This window comes from Lissotriton helveticus, chromosome 4_1, assembly GCF_964261635.1.
Source record: "Lissotriton helveticus chromosome 4_1, aLisHel1.1, whole genome shotgun sequence".
Taxonomy (NCBI): domain Eukaryota; kingdom Metazoa; phylum Chordata; class Amphibia; order Caudata; family Salamandridae; genus Lissotriton; species Lissotriton helveticus.
Genome location: NC_136063.1, coordinates 401,287,337 through 401,313,839, shown reverse-complemented (window position 1 = coordinate 401,313,839; position 26,503 = coordinate 401,287,337).

Here is a 26,503-nt window from a genome sequence, read left to right as displayed (position 1 = left end):
ACTGCAGGCAGTGGATTCTGGGATTTGCAGTCCTGGCTAGGCCCTTGATAAAAATGACCAAGAGGGGAGCACCCGATATTGTAGAATGGAATGATGAAAGCTTAACAGCCTTCACCAAACTGCGAGATTGTCTGTGTACAGCTCCTGCGTTGGGAATGCCAGACTATTCTAAAGAATTTGCCCTATTCTGTGACACTCGCGATAATTGCGCGTTGTCTGTCCTGACTCAAGAACATGGCACAACCAGAAGGCCTGTGGCATATTTCTCTGCCACCTTGGATCCAGTGGCTGCTGGATTACCAGGTTGTCTGAAAGCAGTAGCTGCTACCTGTGCCAGTTTAGAACAGAGTGAGTCAATTGTCATGGGACATCCGGTAACTGTGTATGTTCCACATGGAGTGGTAATTTTACTGACCAGAACAAAAACTCAGTATCTCACCCCTAGTCGGCTGACTAAATACGAGAGGATTCTTGTGGGTGCTGCAAATGTAAACATTGTTAGGTGCAGTATTCTGAACCCAGCCACCTTACTCCCCGACCCAAAGGACATGGAAGGGGGGGTGGATGATGAGCATGATTGTATTGATCTAACAGAATTCAACACCAAGCCACGCCCAGACATAAAAGAAATGCCATTGCCTGAGCATGACAAAGAATTATTTGTAGATGGTTCATGTCTAAGGCATGAACAAGGAGGCCTGAGTGCTGCCTATGCGGTAGTCTCCTTAGACAAAATTGAAGAAGCAGGTTATCTATATCACATTAAGTCTGCACAAGTAGCCGAATTGATTGCTATGATAAAAGCTTGCCAAATTGGGAAGAACTTACGCATAACAGTGTATACTGACAGTCAGTACTGTTATGAGGTTGTGCATGACTTTGGCCAATTATGGCTACAAAGGGAGTTCCTGACTTCATCAGGTACCCCTATTCGAAATGGAAAAGTTGTTCAGGACCTTTTAGAGGCAATCCAGTTACCAAAGGAACTGGCAGTGGTAAAATGTGTTGCTCATAAGAAGAGCATGGACAAAGTATCACTGGGAAACGATTATGCTGATCGAGTGGCCCAATGGTGCGCCAGAGATCGGTATATCGTAAATCCAAAACGAGGGGGGCCAGGAACCAGCTGCCAACTTCAGGTGTTTGAAGAAGTGCCCACATGGGATGAAGTGAAAGAGTGGCAGCAGGCGGCACCTTGGCAAGAAAGAGAGAAGTGGAAGGACGATGGGTGTAGACCAAGACGTGTGGATGGTGTTATCTTAGGTCCAACTGGTATGCCTGTGTTGCCTAGACACCTACTTAGCACCATGGCGAGGTTGATACATGAAGGATCACACATTGGTAGGGATGCCATGATTCTAGTGTTCCAACAGACTTGGTACAGTAAAAAGTTCAGGAAAGTAGCAGAGTCCCTCTGCCAGAGGTGCCTGTCATGTCAAAAGATGAACCCAGGGAAGAAAACTGTGGTGGAACTGGGGAAAATTGGGAGATCAGGGGGTCCCTTTGTGAGAATACAGGTTGATTTCATCACCATGCCCCGTTGTGAAGGGAAGCGATATGTCCTTGTCATGGTCTGTTTATTTTCAAAGTGGGTGGAAGCTTTCCCTACTCCCCAAAATGACGCAAAAACGGTAGCTAAGTGTTTGTTGAAAGAACTGATACCTAGGTTCGGGGTTCCAGTCACTATTGAATCAGATCAAGGCTCACATTTTCAGAATGCAGTGATCGACGAACTCTGTAAAGCCTTTGGAATTTCCCAAAAGCTTCACTGTGCCTACCGTCCAGAGGCTTCTGGAGTAGTGGAACAAATAAATGGAACTATCAAAAACAGACTAGCAAAACTGTGTGATGCATCTAAATTGACCTGGGTGAAGGCTCTGCCCCTGGTCCTGATGGGACTCAGAAGTGTTCCTGATCGCAAGACAGGCCTAAGTCCTCATGAAATCATTATGGGAAGAGTGATGAGACAAGCATGGGTGCCAGGAAGCAAACTGTTGAGTATTACTGATGATTTGGTGCTTGAATACTGCAAGAGATTGGGTGACCAAGTGCGTTCTATCTCTCGCCAGATCGGAGAAGACGCCATCCTCAATCCAACGACTCCTCTCCACAAACTGGTCCCAGGGGACTGGGTGAAGATAAAGAAGCATACTCGGAAGAGCTGCCTGGAGCCAAGGTGGGGAGAAAAACGTCAGGTGATCCTGGTAACCACCACAGCAGTAAAGTGTGCAGGAGTTCCACGCTGGGTACACGCCAGCCACACCCAGAAGGTACCACCAGACGAGGTGCCTGAAGCAGAAGGACGTCCAGCAGAGGACTCTGCAGGAGCCAGACCGGAAGTAGCTGACGACGTACCGCCCAGTACCAGTCGAGCTGCACAATCAGCAGACGTTGGCCCAAGAATAGTTGATGACGAACTACCAAGAGTCCAGCCTGCTGAAAGGGTCCAAGAAGCTGAGCCAGAAGTAGCTGAAGACGAGCTGCCAAGCATATGGCCAGAAGAGTGGATTCCATTGATTGACCTCACTGAAGACCCTATTCGAACAAGTGAGAGACTTTGGGAAGGTAGAGAGTGGACTAGTCAGGAAAAGCAAGGCACAGGCGAAGAACCTCAGAATCTTGAGATTCACATCAAAACTGAGGAAGGAGAAGGTCAGACAGGGACAGAGCACGTGATTGATACAGAACAAGTGAATGATACGGAGCCAGTGCCCAATACTGAACAAGTGAAGGATACTGAACAAGTGAGGAATACAGAGCAAGAAATTGATACTCCTCCACTGACTCCTGATATCGAGAAGGGACAGACTAGACATAGTGTAATAGTTCAAGCAGAAGAAAGTCCAGAGATCGAAGTGCTTGAACAGGATCAGATAGAATTAGGAGAACGTGTTCAGGAAACAGAAACAGAGACATTTGAAAAGCAAAAACAAAATTTACCTGAACAAGGCCAGACTAGTACCCAGGCAGAAGAAATAGATGCGAGTCCTGGAATTAGTCAGATAGAAGAAGAAGAAACTGAAACAGAATTGCAAACAGCTAATGAGAACAAAAGGGCAAGGGAAGGAAACGAAGTCCAAGTACCAATCAAAAGACTTAAGAAAAGAAAGCATCTTGAGCCTAGATTCGTAAAGAAATTGAGACTAAGGATAAAGACGGTGGAAGAAAAACGTGCAGAAGAAAGGAGAAGTGCACGCATAGCTAAGCAACAAGAAGATACCTCCAACCGAAGGAGTGATCGAATAAAGAAACAAAACAAAAGGTACAAGTCACCTGAATGGACACTTGTGTTGGAAGAACTTGAAGATCTTGATATAACTGACGTAAGTGACGGAGAGCCCGTCCCTGAGTACTCTGACGAAGAGGAAGAAGAGCCACCGTGAATTTGCACAAAGTAAGATACTCGTGTAAAGACACAAAGAGGGGTCGAGAAACTTCTTCTGAAGCCGAAATGTCTGATTCAAACGTGAATGGTAGCCCTAGTTGCAGTCGTTTCAAAACATGCTGCAAGGTATGTGTCTGTAGTGTAGTTGTCCTGATATTACTTTGGATAGGACTAACAATTTTCATTCCCTTTGCTGTGAGTAAAGATACTAACATTGTCCCTACTGAAATTGTAAATACTGACAGTGAGGAGCTGACAACACAGAGTGTAGCAAGACATGAGAGAGCACTGAGACAAACAAAACAAGACTTAGAAGCATCAGATGAGGGAGGACTACATTATCATGGAGTTAAGAACAAGACACACTTAAATGTTTTCGCAAATTTGTTAATACACTATGTAGAGACTATGGAAATTGAAGATTGCTATGTCTGCATGAAGCTACCTACCTCTGTAGCTGAAGGCGTGACATACCATCACCTGCCGTTGACATATGGAATTTCCTGTAGCATTTTAGCTAGTTTATTTTACAAAAGAGGACCGTTACAGTATTATTACTCTAACAATGACGTGATCTTTTCTGAACTTCCTATACGTGGGAACTTGAATCCTGTACATACCAAAAGTGACACCATAAGATATATGGGAGACTACTTTCTGACTATAGGTAATATCGACATAGCTGACGCACACAGAGATAACTTGACTTGTTCTTTGCGTGAGCAGGAAAAGATGTTCCTGAACATGGCAGAGAAAAGGAGAATTAAAATACAAAAGAAGGCAAATGACGAAAGTCAGAGAAAACCAAGGTGGGCAGAGAACATGGAAGGCACCTCAACTGGTGGGGCGGGTCCTGCTCTGTTGCTGGATTTTGAAAAGAAAGGCAAGCTCTGTCTTCACCGCGAGAAGACTAGCTATTATAATAACATTTTTATTGGTTCCAGTGAATGCGAACATAATTACAAGGTAATTGGAGGTTGGGGTTTCAAAAATGGGTCAGAGCCTGTGTTTCCTGGAATTTATTATATTTGTGGGGACAAGGCTTATTTCAAATTGCCGGATCACTGGTATGGAAGCTGCTATTTTGGCATTGTCTTCCCGAAAATATACCATGTGAATGGAAATGCTGGAAGCAGTGAAAATACTAATGGCTTAGTGCGTAGTAAAAGAGAAAGTATAGGTGAAATTATGGGTAGTATTTTCAGTGCACTGATACCTGGAGTGGGAGTGGTTCTGAACACTCACAGAATTTGTAAACTGTCCACTATAGTGGATGTATTGTCTACTGAGACAGCTCATGGATTTCTGCTGGTCAATACCGAAATGGTTGCGATTAGATCAATGGTTTTGCAGAACAGACTTGCTCTTGACACCTTATTAGCGAAAGAGGGCGGGGTCTGCCGGATGTTGAAGGCGCAACATTGTTGCACTTATATTCCGGATAAAAGTGTACAGATCAAAAGATATGTGAAAAACATTACTAATTTGGCAAAGGAACTCAAACCACTCGAGGTTGATAGTGCCTGGAAGAGACTGGTAGATGGTCTCTCAAATGTAGGTCATTGGTTTGCTAGCTTAGGTAAAAGCTTATTGTTCAAGGTACTGATGCCAATTGGAATTATAGGTCTCATCCTATTTTTCATATTTGTCTGTTGTAAATGCCGTAAGCGCACCAGAAAGCATGAAGTGAATGCAAGAGGGGTGAAACGAAGTGTGGATGAGCTCGAATTAGAAGAGGTGAATAATCAGATTTATAAAAAGGTGAAGAATTCTCATCCTACCAAGACTGAAAGGGAAAAGCTGGAACGATTGCTGGAAGAGATAGAGCTGTATAAAGTATGAGAGAAAGTTGGCATCTGGTTTCATTAAATTTTGTGATGATAGTAAATATCATCAAAGAGGGGATTGATGAAGCAAAGCTTCGCATATTTTGCGACTTGCTGTATTCATGAACCTCGTTTGTGTGTAACAAGGTAATAAATGTATGTCTTACTAACGTTTATTTTATGTTTGGGAAAAGTTTATGAAGCTTGCCTATGTGTATTTCTAATGCATTTAATCCGTGTCCTTTAATATGGCCGCTGCTTGTATTTAGTTACTGCGCATGCGTCAGCCACACTCACGTGTCCTGACGTGTCTGCAGAGTTGGAGGGAAATTTATGCGCATGCGTAATACATAGCTTTGCCCGTAACGTGGTACTACTCGTGCCACTGCTCTTGTAGCTGTTTATATGTAGCTAACATTTAGACTGCATAAGTATATTTTACAGTGATAAGTTGAAAGTACAAACCCAATGATGTGTTTTCATAATGTTATTTCTATGTATTAATTTGTTTTCGCTTGCTTTTCATGTACCGCGGGGAATGGGGGTCTGTCTGTACCGAGAGCCATCTTGGAGGTCCCTTCTGCGCATGATCGCCTTTCCGGGGACCTGACAACTTTGGCTGATGGAACTTAGCCAGCTGGCAGTGATGGGCAAAATGCTCCTGAGAACTGACCTGAAAACCCAGGAAAACGGAGCCAGTTGTCCTAACTCGGCAACAATGTTAATTGTCACTCGTATTTCTGCACAGTTTCTCATGGGAACCCCAATCTTGCTAGGCGGTACCCAGATATGTAAATGAAGCATCCAAATAGTGTGTTATGATTGGTGTGTTACCCAAATCCTATCTTAGGACCAATCCAAATTGAGGGATTCTGACACTTTGCAACATTAGGGGGTGGTACACTGTCCCAAAACTGTATATCTACCCTGGGTTCACCTAGGGAAATTGTCCGACTTGTCTGGTTTAGCTGACCTGTCACTGACCCATCGTACTCAATAGGTGACTGAAGATACAGAGCGCTGCGGAGCATTCTGTCCGAAATTGACCATAGATTAAGGTTTTTACTGAACCTTAAAGTGCTGGCGAAGCACTTTGCTGGGAGTTCGCTGACCCAATCGGGGTCTTGATCGATAGCTGCAGAGAGGGTGGAGCGCAGGCGTTGCTTCCAAACTGCGGGTGCGGTCCTGTCCTGAGCGGTCCTGTCCTGAGGGTTTGCTGTCCTGTCCTGAGGTCCTGTCCTGATTCCTAATCTGAGGGTATCCTGTCCTGTCTGGGTGTCCATTCTGCACCTGCTGTCCTTTGAGGGGTATCCTTCCTTGAGGGTTTCCTGTCCTTAACTGACCCGTGGCCAGGGTTTGGTTTCCACACCAGTCTAGGTAAATACTGCTCTAAATTCTTTAAAACTTGCACCTTTCTATTTTTCTGTCTTTTGCTTTAATAAAGAGACACCTTGCACATGTTGATTTTTCCATGCTTTTGCCGCAACTATTGAAACGAAAAGTCATTTGCATATTTCTTAATATGTTCCCATGTTATCCTATCTTTTAGAAATCATATTTTGCATTGCAGTTTGTCATTTTCTGATATGGTCTAGAACGGCCTTACTTAAATTGTCTAAAGAATTGTTGCCCTGAATGCATAGCATTTCCTTTGCATCACATATTAGCATTTAAATGATTACATTGACTTTATTTCTCTATAGTTATGTACTTTTCATTATCTTGATTATTGATTGCCTTATTCTTGTAAGTTTGATACTTGATGAAAACGAACTTTAGATAAAGCTTTTAAAAACTTCCAGTTGTCCGTGGTCAATTTACAACAGTATTGAATGTCATTTGAATTTGCATTTGCTGCCTTTCCTTTACAGCTAGGCCCCTGATCCATTGAGGTCATAGGTACCCGTATCGGTGGATGGTAAGTCGGGTACTCTGAGTAATAACGGTAGGGAACACACACAATTGGAAGCAGCCCGTGAAGTCGCCCTGTCAATGAGTAGTGTGAATTGAAAGTATATGGGCCCTGAAGCCGGAAACGGCGGAATCATTGGCTGGGTGACCTCGCGCGCTCTATCAGAGCTCCGGGCATAGACTGTATTCCAGCCAATGTTTTTCTTAACGATAAACAAACCTGACGACTTTATATTGATCATCTGGCTAATGCAATTGCACATGGAGCTGCTGTCCCTCCCTTATGGAAGGGGGCAGAGATTAACCCGGTGTATAAAAAAGGAGATAAGTCTGTTGCAGGCAACTATAGGCCTATTAGCCTAAATGACTCAATGCAGAAGATCATGGGTAGATTAGTTTTGAGTAAGGTGCAGACCTGGATGGAGGAATATTATATTTTGACCCCATTGCAGGCCGGCTTCCGTCCCTTAACAAGCACGATTGACCTAGTATTTCGCTTCATTACCCTATACTGGAGGACAGTGGTTTTGGGAAAAGGGGCACTGTACGCTGTGTTCATTGATTTGAAGTCCGCTTTTGACTTAGTACCGCGTAGCAAATTATGGCGAGTCGTGGGGAGATGGGGATGGCCCTGGAGCTGCTGTTATTGATCGTCCGCTTACATGAGGACAATTTTGCCTGGGTCCGCTGTGGGTCACAGGGTGAAGTAACGGAAACCTTTCCCGTTGATAGAGGAGTGCGACAGGGATGCGTTCCGGCGCCCACCCTATTTTCGCTCTTCGTCAACGGAGTGGCAGATCATCTTTCCCTGGCCCCCACGGATGCGCCAGTGCTGGCAGATATTCGCATTCCAATCCTCATGTTTGCGGACGATACCTTGATTATCTCCAAAACACCGAGCGGCCTCCAGAGGGCTTTACAACGGTTCGAAGAATTCTGCCTCCTTCGTGGTCTAATGGACATAAAACTTTTAGAGGTAGCGTGTACATGAATGAACTTCCTTTGGAACAGGTCAATGCTTTTACCTACTTAGGTGTCACCTTGCAGAAGGATATGCGCTGGAAAAGCCAACTTGATCTGGCTGCCTTAAAACACCAACAGCAATCGGGGATTCTTGTATACAAATTTAAATCCTCTCTAACTAAACCGATTAGTCCTGTACTAGATATTTATAGCATGAAGGTACTGAGCTCGGCCCTATATGGTGCCGAACTGTGGGGGTTTGAAAACCTTAAGCACCTAACCTTGGCGCAGAACGTATTTCTACGCAAAGTTACAGGTGTCCAACAAAGTACCCCCCTGAGACCACTTTTTCTGGATCTAGGCAGAAAATCAGTGAACGATTTGGCCAAGCTTCGTCCTTTATTATTCTGGCGAAGAATATGGTGTACAGATGAACTATCACACTATGCTCAGGGCCTTATGGATATTATTAAAGTAGACCCCTTCCATAAAATCAAATGGCTGAAGGAGATTAGATCTTTGTTAGTGAGATTGGGTATGATTGAATTATGGGATGATCCTTCTAATGCTGACTTTCCTTCAAAAAGATCTTGAAGGAAAGATATTGGGAAATGGTCCTTTCATCAGCATGTTCTAAAGGACTCTCCACCCATCTCACTGGACGCTTTTTATATTTTAAGTCCTGACCTGTCCTAGAGAAGTATTGGGATTTTATTGAGAAGCCTTACGATCGAAAACTGTATTTTCAACTCAGGGTGGGTACCCTGCCATCAAGGTTATTTACTGGTAAATGGGCTGGAGCTACCAATGATAAATGCCTTAGGTGTTTGGATCAGCAGGAATCAGTAAGTCACAAACTGTTCTTCTGTCCATTATATGCCGCACCACGTCGCAAGTGGATAAAGCCCATCTGTAACTCAATTGATATTAGAAGACATGTTGAGGCCGTGCAAATTTTATGTTCTGATCCCACTCCACCTATAGCCATATCCATGGCGAAGTTTTTGAATTGGGCATGGTCTATTCGATCAAAGATGCTGCTTTTGGATAGCTAGTAGTTAGCCCTTTGAATTATCCTTTAGCACCACATGCTTATCTGTGATAGTAGGCCCACGTTTGCTGTGCCAAAAAGGTTGAAGGAGCTCTCTTTGGTAATGTTAGATACTTAGATCTAGAAATGCAATCTAACCTATATAATGAATTATTGAAATGTGGTAGTAATGATCTTTAAAATGAAAGTAACCCCACTTTTAATGTTTAACAACGCATTCGATAGTTATTAAAGGAATTTAACTATATCTTAATTATTTATATAAAATGATCAAATATGGATGTTTTTAGATTGAGTTGTATATTGAATTATGATGATTGTTTTTTAATGTTTGTGCTTTTATGACTTAACTGTCGAATAAAGTTTACATGAGTGAGTGAAAAAGTGCCGACCTCGGCTCAACATCCTGTGGTTCTGGGCAAATCACTTAATCTTCCCGCTTAACAAAAAAAATCAAACAACCAATAACATAAAGTAAGAGCGAGTGCTCCTGGGTGGAGCCAAAACCCACTCTATGTATGAGGAATTGGTAACAATAGGTCATACAGACTTTTGCATGTAATGTCAGACCTAAAAATGGGAAAACAGCAAAAGCCAGTATGTTAAGGGCTGGTTCATGTCACTCTGACAACACCCTCAGTGGTTTGAACATGACACCATCAGCCTAACCTTGCCACCAAGAATACCTATCTCACCAGGGCCGGCGCTAGGCATGGGCAGCTGCCCAGGGCCTAGCGCTCAGGTGAAGCAGGGGGCCCCCCAGATTCACTGTGAAATAAAACACTTTCACAGATTGCCCACCTGCTCCAACAGGGCCCCTCCCCACACAATTACAATACACATGTGAGATGTCTGGAGTCGACCGTGTGCTGGCATTCCTGGGGGTGCAGGGGTGTGTGGGGGGGGAGACAAATGGAGTGGGGAAGGCACAGCAGCCAGGCCAGCAATTATGGCTCACAGTGTCAGGGCAGCACCTCTGTTAAGTACAGGCCATTCCCGCATTTTGTTGCTAGGTGACAGAAGGTCCCTTTGTTTACAGGACCAGCCAGATACAGGTAAGAAGTGGTGGGTGAGGGGAGGAGGGAGCAGCCATATCACCTGGTGCTAGGGCAGTGTTTTAAGAAATGCGTTACTGCTTCGAAGGCCATGGGGAGGGGGCCCCCTTTCCCTGGGCCTCAAAGCACTAGAGCAAGCTGCAAGGTCAGGATGTGGGGACCCCCTTCCCTGGGCCTTGTAGCCATTACTCCCTTTTTCTTTGCTTTTTCTTTATTTGTTCCCCTGTGAAGTGAATCCAAAAAACTAAAACTTTTTTGCTGGAAAGGTCATCTTTGTTGTGACATTTTTCACTTCCAAAGTGCAGCCTTGGCATGGAGAGAAATAAAAGGTTCAAAATGTAAAAAAATAACTACAGCAAAACAGAGTGCACATATTAGTGCCACTTCACAGAGTTTGCCAGTGAAGCGCTACTTTAGTTTTTTTGTCTTTCTCAGAACAGCATTGTTTTCCCCGTGGGGAAGTGCACCATTTCTGGATGTACTGCAATACCTGCTTGATGGGCGGACTGGAAAATAAAATGCATACCGCTGCTCTGTATTTACAAATGTGGTCTTTTTAAACCATATTGCTTTCGGTTTGTAAGGATATAAGCAATGGACTCATGAATGTCTACTCTGGCTTCCTCACCAGACTCATCGAAACCTAGTGTTACAAAATCATCCGCAAAAGAATCAATGGCATCAGACATTACTTGAGTTCCAGAGGCGATATTTTGTTTAGAGGAGCCCCCACTTGAGGATGAATGTGATTTTGCCAAATCATCTGAAGAGAGAAATGTGAGCCAAAACCAGGATAAGAATCCTGAACATACATTTTATGCAACACATCCTTATGAACTTTAGCAAGTCTATTAAGACTCCACTAAGAATTGTTCTTAAGTTTGGCAGAAGTGTTCCCTTTTACAACAATTTTAAAGACCTTAGCAGAAAACCTGGATTGACAAGTGTGTGTCACAAATCAGACTGTCTGCTAGTTTTCTAGCACTCCTATTTTTGTGTTGAAATTACTTGATTCCCCCCCCTTTTTTTTTTTACAATTCACAATCAAGTTACATTTAGCATCATATTAAGGACCAATTTAAATTAAACATACATCTTACACATTGTGCTCCCCATCCCTGTGCCTTCGCAATTCCAATTCCACTACAGGCGATATGCAAATCTCCTCCTATACAAGTTCCATTTGGACCATTTCCTGTCCCACTTCTTCGGGGACCCCCTATCAACAAACACCTCTTTCTCAGCTATCATGCATCTATCTAACTCCCTTTGCCAGTCACCCACTACAGGATGCCGCGCTCCGCCCTATCCCCTAGCAATTTCCCTCTTAAATAGTGTGAAACCTAACGTTACAAACTGCTGCTCTGTATGATCAGTTGCCTCCCATATATTGAGCAGGCCCAATCGTGGCGTCAAATTAAGTGGTTTTCCCAGCGGCTAATGCATATGTGTCGTGATTCTGTTCCATCGGCTCTGCACCAGCGGGCATTTCCATATCATATGGTAAAAGGTAGCCGACTGCCGGCAGCCCTTCAGACAGAGATCATCTGGCCTGGACCCAATCCTCACAAGAGTGACCCCAGTCAAATATGTGCGGTGTAAAATACGAAGTTGAATAAGTCGGAATCTAAGTGTGATGGTAGCCTCTCTAGATGACATTAGCGCCTGCCTCCAATCCTCTTCCTCAATCGTCCCTAGGTCCCCTTCCCATTTCTCTTTAAGCTTCCTGAAGGAATCAGGCACATTATTACTAAGTTTCTTATAGGTGGAGAGATCGCCTTGGTGTGCAACTGTCCATCCAACAGACGATCCTCCAGAGGGGACGACTCCGGTAACTACACACACTGGGGAACGCCGTCATCAAAGCATGCCATATTTGCAGATAACGAAAGATCTCACTTGGTGCCAATCTTGATTCTCCTTCTTAACACAAAAAGTCAGTTTGATTTAAAAAAAATTACCTACAGATACATTTACACCACTACTGTCCTGAAGAGCAGTAGTTTCAGGTTGGGCCAACTTGGAAACGATGTACGTCAGTACAACGCGATCTTTTAGATCGCTGTACTTTACAATGCTGCCATTACAACGCAAGTCGTTACAACGACTTGCGTTGCTGTGTGCGGATTGAGGATTATTATAATGTTATATTCCAACACCAGCCCACGTAACAGTAGGGAAAGGTGTTGGAATATAAAATTACAATATTCCTTATGCAACAGCGCCATCCAGCGCAAGTCGTAGTAATGACTTGCGTTGTAATGGGATCGTTGTAAAGGTAGTGCGGTGTAACACCGCGTTGTAAACGATGTTTCCCCTTGGAAACAGATGTATCCATTTTGGAAGATTGGTGACCACTCTTAGAAACTCGATGGTAAACACATGATTACGAGCCTTAACATACACATCCTCAAGATCTACCACCTGTAACTTCTCTTTAATCCAAGAAGGAGTAAAACTCAACTGTGGCATTCTAACCTTTAACAATAGAAAAGAAGAAAAATCAGCCTTAGAATGGGGAACTGTATGATACGCCCAGTTCTTCTCAGTAACAACATTTTCTACTTCCACCCGCTTGGCCTGTGCAGCTTGAATGGACTCCACTATGCCTCTAATAAATCTCTCCACAAGACCATTCATAATTGGAGATTACAACACAATTTGATGTGTTTAATACCTCTAGCATGAAGAAAACATTCAATGTCATACAAAGTGAACTGCGCACCATTTTCAGAAACAATGCAATCAGGTAACCCTTCTTTAGAAAAACATTCTTTAAGAACACCTGTTATTACCTCGATGGTGGGCTGAGAAATCCACCTATACTCTACCCATTTTGAAAAATAGTCCATGAGTACAATAACATACAACTTACAAGGGGAAATGGTTTCATCAGGACCGAGTAGATCCACAGCCAATTTCTGCCAATGCCTAGCAGGAAATTCAGACACACTATAATCAACCCTTGGGGTATTTAAATGTCCTGGTTAAGTGAAGGTAGAACAGGGGGATTACACTTAATCATGCACAGGAGAGAATGGAAGAATGAATGATGGAGACTACATCTTCCAGAATGCCTAGGGTAGTCTGGCTTGTCTCCTCCTACTGTTCCTTACTTAAGCCCCGCCTTCCTGAGACACGGTGCTTGTCACTTGTAAACTAATGGCTTACTGTTAGCTGCTCCAAAACACCCAGCGTATAGCAGCTGCCTGAGTCCACCGCCGCCCTTGTTTCTGGATGCCTTGTGGAGCCTTAAGTCCCAGCAGAGATGGTCTGCCTTCGGTGAGCGTTGCACGGATGTGCGCTCTCCCTTTTCCTGCCTCAGACTGCTCTCACACAGCTCACGCGCTGTAGCGCGATTACAACCTAACTTTTGCTCGCGTCGAAACCAAAACGCAAGGATCACAGGAACACTTTCCAGGAGACGAGCGCTCAACGCAATTGAGGTGATATTTTCACGCTCAGGAGAGCGTTCATGGATATAAACTGACCGTTAAACTACCACAAAGCTGAAAGACCGCTCGGAGTGATTGGGCCATTAATCATTTAGTTTTTGCTTCGTTTGGAATATGGTTGTCTCCCTACACGCTTGAACCGCGTGTATGAGAGAAAGAGACTCTCTTTAAGGACAAATGAAATTACTCTACTCGGCACTGGGATTATCTGCAGCTAAAGATAAGTACCTCTTTCCTGCCTTCTCACTGGAATACTAATAGTAGTGCCTGGCTACCGATAGAACTGATCCTGAGAATAAGTGAGGAAAAATCCTCTTGATTTTCTTTTCATTTCTTTATTTTTATCTTTTGTGCATTTTTGTGTCTGGATACGTGCGGCAATATTGATTGTAAGTTATCACACATAAGGATTTATGGTTTATGGTGGCATGGGGGGGATTTCCTGAATGTTGTATTGTGTCTCACCTACAGGGAAGACGGGCCAGTCATAGGAGTGAGATCTACAGCTCCCGAAGACATCCCCATTTGAGGTTTCCGCTGATGCACCTTTTTTTGTTTTGTTTTACCCTTTTTTTCCCTTTCTCCTATGGTGGTATAACCTGGGGAGTGGGTATATAGATACTCGCCGATGGTTCCATATGGGGTAAAAGGTTATCTGGCATCTACCATCGTTCCCGCTGTGCCCCGCTTCAGAGGTTAGTGGTTAACCTTTCTCTGTTATGACATTAAAGATTTGTTGCTTGACAAATGAAGACGTGTCAATCCATGTAGGGCCACCAAAAAAATCACTAACTTTTTTTTAATGCCAGTTTCCCCCAAATACCCCTCATAACATAGTTCTAAAATGGTATGCCTGAGTGTACAAGCAATCAACGTTCGAAGCAATGCCTTTAGAGACAGATACAGTATCCTTAACCTTCTCAAAAACTTACATCTCAGAAGGTAACTGTTTCTCACTAGGCCAACCTTTATTAGTAAATTCGATGATTTGAAATAAGTCCTTGTCCTGTTGAGTAGCTTCCAACCAACTCTCCATGGACAATTTTTCAGACAATTCACCCCAAACATCTTCCACAGTAGCAACTACACACTCCTCCACAAAATCCGGAATATCCACAGGACAAGCTTCAAGCAACTTGGACAAGCAATCATGCAGCCACCTTACAAGACCCTGGTATATAATTGGCCGTGAAGTTGTATTCATACATCTTGGAAATAATTCTGACTAAACGAGCTAAAGCCTTATTTTTGCTATTACCATTTACAAACTACAAAAGGAGTTTGTGATCAGTCTTCACAATGAAACTTTTCCCCCTCAGGTAAGTTTCAAAATGTTCAATACCCCAAGCTCAAGCTTCACGCTCTATAGTGGTGTATTTATTTCTTGCTACAGATGGAGGCCTTGAGACAAATGGAATGTTTTTTTCAGTATTGTTAGACATCTGACTCAACATAACTCCTAAACCATCCAAACTGGCATCAACTTTCAGCACACATTGTTCCTTGTAATTAAAAGAGGAAAAAGGGGCTGCATTGATAATGGGGAAATTGATTTTTTCAAAAGCATCCTGTTGTTCACCTGCCCAATAAAACACTCACCCTTCTTGAATAAAACTCTGAGTGGTGCAGCAATCTGAGAAAAATGGTTTGTAAATCTAGACTCCTAATAATAATCTTCACTGATCCTTGTCTTTTGAAAAACCCTTCACTACCCCCAAATCCTTGAGGAACCCATCTTGGAAATGATCAATAATTATTTATATACCATGATGATCTATTATACATTACACATGTAACTCTGATGATGGAGTCAAAATTAGGCCCACATTCCCTTGGTGTCTCTACCCAAGTACATATTGATCATCGTCCCAATATGATACGAAACTGAAAAGAAATAGCTGCAACAAAATAGCCTTATTTGCTAATATTAGAATCTCCATAACCGAAAGCCTTAACGTCAGTCTTGTAATTTCCTATTCAGCCAACATTTGTTAAAGAACTTCTGAGATATTAATGAGAAAGGCGAACCAGAGTCAACCAACATGAGGGACTTGATTCAGTCAATGGTAATCTCGCACACTGGTGACTTGCATGGCTGCTTATAAATTCCTGAAAATATTCCTGCTCCTCCACTCATTATAACCACATTATCATTTTCAGCTTTATTAGTGTGAAATTCAGCAACATTCTCCTGAATGGCATTGATAACACATTGTGATCTGCATACATTTGAAAAGTTGCTTGCTTCACCACATTTGAAACAGCTTTTGCTGTTGGCCGGACTTGAAGACTTATTCGCATGAGCAAGAGAACCACATTTTGAAAATTTTCCCATACCCCGATTGGGGAAAACTTGTTTTTGCTGGAATTGCATATCAAAGCAACGTTGATGTCCCTCTTTCTCAACACTAATGAATTTGAATTATCTGACAGATCTTTCAGTCCCAATTGCAACCTCAATGTCTTAACCACAAGAATATGTCTGAGCGACATATTCTTGTGGTTAAGTAGCTGCTCCTGTATCTTTTTTATTAAAGCAGTGCATAATAATTTATTCACAGAAGTACTGCTCAATATTAACTCCAAAATCACAGTTAGCAGCTAATATCCTCAAAGCTGCCATGTCATTCTCAATAGGTTCTGAATCCATTTGATGTCTGGAGTAAAAGTTAAACCGTTCCATGACAATATGTGGTTCCACTGTTTAATGTAACTTCAGCCTGTCCATTGCCTCTGTATATTCATCATAGTCACAGTCTTCAACACCTTGATAAAACATGTCCTGTGCTTCAGTACCACACTAAAGGAATCAATAGCCAACATAACATTTTTAAAAAGCCCAACTCGCTCGCTTTACTTTATGGGTTTATCACAAGATTCTGGAGTAACAAGGTGGGGTAGTACAGCACTGCTGCATGATAGTTGTAAACCAAAAAAAAAAAACACACAGAGAAATAGAAAATAGTGGAATAAAATATATTAAAACGCCCCCCAAAAGCGTAAAACAGTAAATATGCACCTTGAGGTATTTTTAGGCAATATTCGGCTCCTGACTAGATTACTGAGCACTGCAGCCAGGAGTCCAGCTGAAGAGTTTATTTTCATTAATTGTCACCAACAACCAGGACGTCCATCCACAGCAGGTTAGAGGCATCAAATGAAACGGCCTTGTTCAAACATAGAGCAACCAACGTAATTTAGAGCAATGCTTGAGTAGTGTGCAGGGACATCTTAAGAATTTTGGGGGCCCTGGGCCAAACTTATGTTGGGGGCCCCTGTTCAGAAAAGCTTTGAATTTATGACTCAATTTGAGCCCCTGTTTCCCACGCAGTTTTCGCTTCCAAAGCTGTGTTAGCGATCCAGTTTGCATTATAGGCATTAGCCTATATATTCCCGATGGAAATGGACGCGCGCAGCTGACAGAGGTAGGATTTAGTGTTTCCTGCCCTCCTACTAGGTTTTTAAAACTTTTAAAATTGTATATGTGTGGCTGAATTACTCTGTGCTTTTTACAATTTCTCCTACCTACGCGCACTTGCACTTTACTTAATTTTGCTTGTCGACACCTCTTTAGCTGCACCTATTCACATCTCGTTTTTCTTCCAGTCATGGTTTGCCGTGGGTGATACGCTGATTGTATAGAGGGGTGGGGCTACTATCGGGCTCCTCACTTCCGCCCACGCAGTTTCTGCTTCCTCAGCTGCGTTAGCAATCCAGTTTACATCATAGGCATTGGCCTATATATTCCAGATGCAAACGGACATGTGCAGCGTACTTGTGCAGCGGGCACGCCTCTGGTGCGCCAAAGGCAAACCCATCTGCGCCCGGAGGCATCCGGCACTGGCCATGCTGCCCAGTTCCCCTTCCGTGAGTTGCTTCCACTATATTACAAAAGGGAAAAACTGCTTAGCCTTAGGTGGCTACCATTATGTCAGTGTACAGCGGCTGATCCTAGCTTAGAGGTAGACGTTTGATGCAATAAGTGCAACTGGTCTCTCCTCCAGCCCAGGAAACTAACACCCAAGATCCTCCCACACAACAATAAGTGTAAAAACAATAAGAAAACAGAGACTTAAAGGCCACCCTTTTAAATTGTCGCTCTATGCAAAAGCATGAAACATACATTGATGGCCTACTTTTAGACTAACAGCCTGATGTTGTATTTCTCACTGAGACCTGGCTGTATGAAGTCTCCAACCCTAATATCATCTCGGCCATCCCTACGAGTTATAAAATCCTTGGGAGGGACCGTACGAGTGGGAAGGTGGGGTGGTGTAACCATAATTTACAATCAAAAACTAGACTGCTCTCCCATCCCAATGGAAAACATCGAGGGCACAGAGTCCTTAGGCTTCCGCTGTACCCAATACCACCATCAACGCATAGCTGTTTTTCTGATTTACTGACCTCCTAGTGCAATTGGAAATGTTATTACTACGCTTAATACAGCCACAACCTCCCTGCCTTAAAATACAACAACTGCCTTATCCTGGGAGATTTCAATATACATATGGACATTGGAAAAGACCCTCAAACAATTTCCTTGTCGGAGACGCTGCAGGCCTGCAACATGTTTTCATCTATTTCTTTGGCCACCTATCAGAAGGGCCATACCCTAGACCAAATCTTTCACAACGTTGACATATCAGTAAGCCTACCTCTTCGCATTACCTGGTCTGACCACCTCCTATTAAAATTTGTTATTCCCAACCCTGCCACAAAACCTCGGGCTAACGCAGGGCAGAGGGTCCCTAATTACAGGGTGTTCCATAAAATATCCATCCCGATGTTAGCAGACGCCCTCCGTCGTTCCTTACCGGACCTATCTGGATGCCCCAACTCGGACGCCCTCTCAATAGATTCATGGCTCCGAACCAACATTGATGCAGCGGTACCGGTTGTTTCCTGCTGCTCAAAGAGGTCTGCCCCACCAACTCCATGGTTTCATGATTCCCTCAGACCTAGCAAAATAAATTGTGGTAAAATGGAACGGAAATGGCGTAAATACTATCTACCTGAGGACAGAAAGGTGTATAAAGACACCTTAAAAGCTCATTACATTCTCATGAACGCAGCCAAGAAAAACTTCTTTCAAACCAAAACGGAAAATGCCCAAAATAAGAGTTTGGAAATCTTTAGCAAAGTTAAATCCTTTACCACACCGAAAGCCGGCACAAACTAAGGGTCATGCACGGAAGAATGATCATAAGCAAATAGCTAAACTCTTCCACAAAAAGATCTCCATGATCCAACAAGCCTTCACTAACATCTCAGAGGAAGAACTGACCTTCTACTTTAGTTCTAATAGCAAATCTCACCTCTTGGATCCTCCATCTTTACTAGCTTTCCAGGAGCTTGGGAAAATGCCCAAAATAAGAGTTTGGGAATCTTTAGCATAGTTAAATCATTTACCGCTCCGAAAGCCGGCTAAACTCTTCCACAAAAAGATCTTCATGATCCAACAAGCCTTCACTAACATCTCAGAGGAAGAACTGGCCTTCTACTCCAGTTCTAATAGCAAATTTCACCTCGTTGATCCTCCATCTTTACTAGCTTTCCCGGAGTTTCAGCTTGAAGAGTCACTGACCGTTCTCCAAAGCATTAAGTCTAGCTGTCCTACCATGTCTGCGAATAACGTGAACCTATTAGCTTCTACCATAAACCCCACAGTAAACCAGCTCTTTAATGCTTTCTTCTCCTCATGCAACATGCCGAATGCCAAACCGACTGACCCTGCCAATTACAGGCCATTCTCCCTTCTTCGGGCCCTCTCCAAAGTATTAGAGAAGCATGTAAACAAGGCCTTCCAAAAACACATTGTAGATGGGAAGCTCCTTCATGAGTCCCAATCCGGTTTTAGGGCTAACTACAGTACTGAGTCCACTCTGCTGGAAGTGACTGAATTTCTCAAGGGTTAGCTGGACCAGGGAGGCAAGGCTGTTCTGATACTGCTTCATCTGTCAGCGGCCTTTGATACAGTCCCACATGAGAGGCTCCTGGAGAGACTTGCTAACATCAGCCTGGAGGGGACTGCCTTAACATGGATGTCATCCTTCTTGGCAAATAGATCTCAGGACATCTGGCTCCCTCCTTTCTCATCCCCGGTTCCGGCCATGAATGTAGGTGTCCCTCAGGGCTTCATTCTCAGTCCTATTCTTTTTAATAAAAATCTATCCCCCCTTGCATTTCTGGTAGAGGAAGAAGGCGCCAAAATTGTTTCCTATGCTGATGATACTCAGCTGATTTTTACGTGTGAAAAAGGAACCAACTTTGACGGAGCAATGATTAGGTCTTGCCTCACAAAGTTTTTAATTAGCTTAAGATCAATCAGCTGTAGTGCTATCCTGACAAAACTGAAGTTGTTTTCTTTGGTAATCCAGAAACACCTGACTGGAGCTCTTGGTGGGCAAAAGATCTGCTGCCCCCGCCCGTGAAAAAGGAGAAAGTCAAAAACTTAGGAATTGTCATAGACAAGACAGTCTCCATGCACTTTCAAATCCAAAATCTAACTGGTGCTTGCTTTGGCTTACACCGGATGCTAAACAAAATTCCTGCCACTGTTACCGCTTGAGAGCAGGCTCTGGTGACATCAAAGCTTGACTATGTCAACAGCTTGTACCTCGGTCTTCCCAAATCCCGTATCCAGACCCTACAAGTGGTACAAAACGCGGCGGCCAGAGCCATCCTGAGACCTAAACCCAGATCTAGTTGACTCCTATTCTTAAGTCTCTACACTGGCTCCGCATAAAAGAACGGATCAACTTCAAAGCGATAACCATCTTCTTTAAAACTTTCCACAGGTTAGGAGCCAGCTACCTAAATAAGCGCGTTAATCAATACACAACATCTAGATCCCTAATATCTTTGTGCCTAAAATGTGCCTTGCCCGCACTGGGGGATATCCCTTGGCTTTCTAGGCGCAAAATTCTCTGAGACTAACCACAGACCTACTCTCTTTCAGGAAGAACTTAAAAACATGGCTTTGTAATAACTGATGGGTCTTTCACGCACATTTTACCCCCGCTGTCACGCGCCAGCAGGGCCAGCTCTAGGGCGGTGCGACTGGTGCTACCGCACCAGGTGCTGATTCTTGGAGGGGGCACCTGTTTGGAAATATTTTATGGTTTTAAAAGCACCTGCTGCTGCATTGCTGCCCTCAAGCAATTTTCATACAACAATAAAAATGTCAAGATAACTCCGGTGATTACTGTTCTTCCTGGAGAGAGAAGGAGTTTTGTCTAGTGGAAGTTTTAACTCATTTTATGGTAGCACCTAGGGTTTATATGCCTCCTGCAAAGAATGTGTACCATGCAGATCACAAAGTGCACATGGTCTAAAAAGGTCAGTGCTTTTGTCAGAAAGATCCTTTTGTTACTAAGCGGGTAGATGTTAAAATCCTAACATGGATCAGTGAAATAATAACTGTCATCAAAGAGCTGCATGCAAACTGCAAGGCATAGATTAGAGCATTATGATTTGTTCTTCTTCTTTCATTTTTCTAATGTTTCAAAACGGGTTCCTTTCGGTGAAATTTTTTTTATTAATAAATGTAACCCCCAACCATGGGGTTACTTCTAATGTAACATTCCCTATTCAATGATTTACACAAATATGATTGATTGTCTCTGTGTAATGTGTGTGTGATGTAAAGTGCTCTGACACCCTACACTGGTATAGGTGGCGCTATATAACTAAATACATCTGAGAGAATGATTACGGAGACTTGAGGGGGCACAGTTAAAGGGTGGTAGTAAGGGAGTCTGTGGGGGGTACCCGTGGGAGGCGCCATCAAACATTGTTGCACGGGGCGCCACCAGCGCTAAAGCCGGCCATGCGCGTCAGGACACTCTAGTCTGAGTAGCTGCGCGCTTATTAAATACATTATTTCATTTCATTAGGTCCCTGACAGTGCAAAGGAACACTTGTCCAAACTCTAAGGGCCTTATTTATGAGGCCGTGCTTCACTTGTATGCCGCCGATGCCGGCAGCGTAATACATTTGCCATGTTGCGCCCTATTTACAACGTGACGTATCTAGGCAGATGCGTCACTTTGTAAACCCCTGCACCACATTATACCTGTGCCAGGTATAATGTATGCAGGGTGAGTGTTGCCCTGCAAAAAGCCTAGTAGAAGTAGCACATTGAAATCTATGAGAACTCAGTGCGCCACTTCTAGGACGCCATTGCGTCAATATCTTACACCTGGCTCACAGCAGGCGTAAGACTGATGCAGGCCCTTTCACATGGGGCTTGCCCCATGTGAAAGGACACAATGCTGGAGTTGTGTCTATTTTCACACACACTCCTGCAATGCATCACTTTTGCGCCTACAGATACGTCAGAAATACTGATGTATCTGCAACTCCTTGCGACATGATGCGTCATACAGTAAATATGACGCATCCATCATGTCGCAAGGAGGGAGCACTAAGAAGTGACGCATTCCTGTTTTCATACAGTGATGCATCACTTCTTATAAATAAGGCCCTAAATGTGTTTACATCTAATATTCAGGGATAGTTATGTGTGTTTTCAATATTGTAACACAGTAGCACCTCACAAATATTACTACAAATAATCTCTATGACGCCCTCCCCTATCTTATATGTTAGGCCTTGTTTTGATCTAAAAGAAACTTTTTTAATGTATATTGCATGAAACATAAACACAACATTTCTCTGCAAAATGGCTGTACTAGACTCACACATCAGGTACGTAAAAAATAAAACAAAGGAAAACAGTATTTAAAACAATCTGTATAAGAAATATTCAAGGTCATTAAGGCAAAACTCTGGAGAATGGAGCTGACTCTGTCAGGGGGCCCCCTGAAAGAATGGGGCCCTGGGCCAGAGCCCACTTTGCCCATGCATTAAAACGTCTCTGGTAGTGTGAGGTGGAAAAACGGAAATAAAACGTCTCACACGACTGCATGTGGAACAAAGAAGAAAACACCACAGCTTGATACATGGCACACATCTTCATACCTTTTCCATGCCCGCCCACATTCTACTGTGTTCTATGATTTAACTACCACTACACCAGCAGAGCCAGAGCCTATCTCTAACAATAAACCAAATCCATTCATTGTGTGCTCCGTCTCATCCCTACACTTAATTTACTATCCAACCTCTTGCTCTCTTCAAAGTGCTGTTTTGCTTTACTTCTCTTTTCAACTACTTCAGTATATCTGCTGCCTATCAACAGTGCTTTAAACCTCCAGGCAATATACGTATTCCTAAAACTACTGCCCAGAATCTCTCCTCCCTTTTTAAATTCTTAAATGCAGTTTTTTTTAACCACCTCATGTTTCTAATTTTATAATGTGCGTAATCTACTACAGTAAAAAAATTATACCCCACTCTACTGACACACTCCTCCTACATGGGGCAGCATTCACATTCTGTACAACTATTGCCACATCTATGACCTTCCATTTGAGACTAAAGTTCTTGAAAAAGAGAGCGGAAATGATAACTGAAGCCATGCAGCAAATAATTATTCCTTCTACGGAACGGACATTCAGGATTGAGACGAATCAGAAGGACAAGCTGCTCAGCACTGATCAGTAACACACGAGGAGATTCTGAGAGCTCTTGACAACCAGCCAGAGAGCCTTAATTCTATTTGATCTCTTAGCTATGTATGATGCTGTGGATCAAGATGCCAGTCTGCCATCTTTAAAACTATATGGGGATGAAGATGCGGGCCCTCGCATGAAATAGATCAGTCCTCCAATATGTTACTCACTCAGGGCCGGACTGAGAACCAAAACCGGCCCTGGCAAAGTGCTCGGCCAGCCCCCTGGGGGTGTGACCGAGCTCTTTGGTGGGGCCGGTTTCAGCCGATTTTGTTACAGTGGCCCCCATGGCCCAAAACCGGCCCCCACCCTTGCGGCGCACCGGGGGATTGCCCGGTGCCCGCAACGGCCAGTCCGGGCCTGTACTCACTAAGTGAGACTAGATTCAGGTTGCCTGTTCAAGCGTATGCTGGCAATATACAGATCATAATTCATCTGAACAGACATCACCTTGTGTCTCAGACATGTACAAAAATGGACAAGGGAAAGCCCCTTCAACCTCACTGGTTTGAAAATGTAAACATTCGTGTTTTTGCATCCCAAGGCAGCTAATTTTCTAATGGTGTCCTTCTGTGAAGACCCACTTACTCCAGTGCTCAGATCGAGAAATCTAGGTGTCATCCTTTGACCTTATTCTTTCAATACCACTTCGTGGTAATGCACAGAACTTACTCTTCCACCTACTTATGCTTAGTAAAATCACACCTCTATCAAACTTTCAGCTCAAAGTAATCCTCATTCGCTCTCTGGTACTATCCCACTTAGATGACCGCAGTAGTTGTATATAGGCCTTCAAAAAAGAACCTACACCATATTGAGCACGGAGGCACTTTGTTTTACCCTGAACTGTAGCGGCATTTCCTGGACCTTCCACCACAACTCGCCTCAGCAGACACCGGGGCATTTGGTGACGGACTGCAAGCAGGCTACCGGGTGAGTGTGGTCAGCGGGGCTGCGAGCGTGCAGGGGACTCCAGTGTCCAGGAGTCCCTGCAAGACCATTTTCGAACTTCCGGTCCGCTCTCCCTGCTGCCACGCCCCCCGCCCCTTTTGCGGTCTTATAAACTTTCCCCACCCTTTCATCTGTGGGACGCGATATTGAGCACGGAGGCACTTTGTTTTACCCTGAACTGTAGCGGCATTTCCTGGACCTTCCACCACAACTCGCCGCACCTGCTCCGCGGGTGCCGCTTCGCCTCAGCAGACACCGGGGCATTTGGTGACGGACTGCAAGCAGGCTACCGGGTGAGTGTGGTCAGCGGGGCTGCGAGCGTGCAGGGGACTCCAGTGTCCAGGAGTCCCTGCAAGACCATTTTCGAACTTCCGGTCCGCTCTCCCTGCTGCCACGCCCCCCTGTTTTACACGATCTTCTACTTATTGTCCCAGCACTCCCGCAGCGCGGGACGCAGCCCGGGGCGAAGACCGGGCAAAGAGCGGGCCGTTTGAGGACTAAGAGGGCTGGGCTGGGCCACCCCCCCTTGTTGGTGTATTATACAGTTTTATTGTTTGTATGTATTGTAATTTATTCACTTGTATCCTGTAAAATGTGCTCACGGGGTAGTCGGAGTAAAACCCTCATGGCTGCGAGTAATTCCAACAGAACCCTGGATGATTTCCTAGTCAAAACCAATTTGGCCATTGACGAGGAAATCAGTAAAATGCAGCACAGGGTCTCCTTGGACCTTGAAGCTGCAAGAAGGTTGTCAGAGCACATAGCTAGTACAAAAAAATCCTCCCTGGGGAATATTGCCTCTGCCCGTACCCCCGATCGTACAGCTGCCCCCCGGCCTCTGATAATAACGGCAGCTTTCCATCCCGCACCACCAACTACCTTTCCTAATTCCCCTCCTAACCCCCTACCTATTCCAGTGCAACAAAACAAGGACCCTGCCCCACTAATTAGTGTTACAGGCTCCATCCCTTCTCCCAAAGTTAATTTAATCACGAGATCGTGAAGTGCCAAGAAAGCAGCAATCTATAAAAAGAAAAGTCTTGCGAGATCTATTTATGCTCGGAAAAAAGCTAGAATTGCAAGATCTCAGTTTTTTAACAGTAGATGGGCCATGGGTTCTCTTGGGGCGAAAGATGATAGCTCTAAAACCGATCCCAGCGTTTTGGGGGGGGAAGTCGCTCCTAGCCTACATAGCCCGGTGGAAGACAACATCCTCATCACCTCCCCAGGGAAGAATAGTGTGAACAAACTGGAGGGTCGGCTGAGTAGACCTACGAATGACAGGGAGGGTGATGAAGAATTCCTTAAAATAGTTTGGGGCACGCTAAAGCAATTACTATCCCCCTTGGAATTAAGGCTCTCTCGTATAGAGAACAATTTGCTGGAAATGGATAGGACTATAGTCACCTTGGCTAGTCTGAGCTTAAAGGAAATGGAAGCTAAGCTTCCATGTGTAACCGAACCTATCCCTCAATCTAAGGCACCCGAACCCATACTACCTCCCTTGCAACTACCTCAAAGTATCCCTGTGACCTTGCCAACACCTAAACCTATACCAAAGCCTCGCACCACTACTGCTAACCCTATCGCACCTTCCCCTAGCCCAGTTGTACCAAAATCTCTCCCCGTGCAAAAACCTGTTAATAGGCAGAACCTTAACCCAAGAGCAGCAGCCCACCACGCCACAAGGCTTGAACATGTGAATTACCCTCAACGGCAGGCCAGCCGTTCTAACTTTCGCGGAGGGTTTATTGACCTCCCACCGGAAGCTGGGCCCTATGTTATTATATTAGCCGGCGTCCCAGAATTGGACCAGCATTCCCAGGAGAACCATCTTTCCTTGAAAAATAAGGTCATTCATTGGCTTAATTGCAACAAACAGCTCCCCGATCAGCATAGAAGTAGTGTTCTAATGGTACGGAGAGTGCCTTGGATAGGCCCCACGCACAAGTCTGTAGCTGGTGACTGTGTTGTGGTATCTTTTGCTGACCCCCACACAGCCCAGCATCTCTGTGCATGGCCATCTTTCGAAGCTAATTCCACAATTGTTGTGAGACCTCTTACTTTTTTCTACCCTCCTAGACACCAACCTACGAAGGAGGGCTTATGGTCAATTGTCCAGCATGCCAGACGGCCAACTCATATGTTTGATGGACATATTCAGCATAATTGGTGGCAGGGGGCACCGACTTCCAATATGTTTGGTTGTCTGGAGGATGTCGACTGACTTAAGGGGTCTGGTGACATTTTGCCTTTAATGAACTCTCCTCACTCACGGGAGACCGCTTCACTTATTACTTTAATTTCGCCTTGTAATGACTTAACCCC